Consider the following 900-nt stretch of genomic DNA (forward strand, 5'->3'; position numbering starts at 1 on the left):
AATGACAATTTTCAATTACGGAAGGTGTTGTGCACTCTTTACTCAGTATGGTCTATAACTGAAAACAACCCTCAACAAAGAGCAGAGCCCATAACCCCAATTACCATGGCACTTCGTTGCCATTTTGGTTTGAAGGTCACACTGCTGACAATAAACTGTACATGAATCCATGTTTCTAGGAAGTAGCAGAAGTCCATGGCCTTATCACACTGGTGTCCCTGTTTTGGCTCTCCTCACTTTAAGCTCCTTTTGGAGCTCATGATCAGATTCCCGTAATCTCCCAATGTCCAGCATGGGCTCTGTTAAAGGCTTTCCTTCTTTCTGCAACTGAGCCAGAGCAATAGCCCTCAGTAGTGGTGGGTATGGCACATAGCGGACAGGTTCTGGCTCCGGCAGAGGGATAAATTGCTTGAAGTTCTCTTCTTCATGCCGTGGTATAAGACGCCAGTCATGGTACATGACTTTGCTGATCTCCTGCTCTTCAGGCACGGTTTTACCTGGGTGAATGAAGAAGATGACCATCAATATAAGATCACCAAGTCACTCTACCTCAGATAGGCTCTGCTTATGATCCTGGATGAGAAATACGCTATATGGCCAAAGCTACAAGGACCCCACTCCAAATAATTGAGTGAATGTGTTTTAGTGAAGGGTACTGTTCATTCTACAATTCTCTAGCATACAAAGACATTTAGATTTGGATGTCAAGCCTACTACACACGGGCCAAATGTCGAGCGTGTTTTGGCATCTTCCAATTTTTATTGGATATTTGGCCCGATGTGGTAGCCGGTCTGTCAGAAGCCAGACGTTCGGTCGGCTTCTGTCAAAGAGGCATGATTGAAGAAGGTCTGCTGATCAGCTCCTGATCAGTGCTCTCAGCCAATGGCTGACAGTGTTGA

General features: G+C 45.4%; 1 pseudogene; it reads right to left on the bottom strand.

The window, feature by feature from the left end:
- Positions 1-204: 204 nt before the first annotated feature.
- On the bottom strand, positions 205-522 carry LOC149449171 (small ribosomal subunit protein mS34 pseudogene; annotated as a pseudogene).
- Between the last annotated feature and the right edge of the window lie 378 nt (positions 523-900).

This window comes from Staurois parvus, unplaced genomic scaffold, assembly GCF_062004578.1.
Source record: "Staurois parvus isolate SC_StPar_1 unplaced genomic scaffold, SC_StPar_1.0 ptg000635l, whole genome shotgun sequence".
Classification (NCBI taxonomy): domain Eukaryota; kingdom Metazoa; phylum Chordata; class Amphibia; order Anura; family Ranidae; genus Staurois; species Staurois parvus.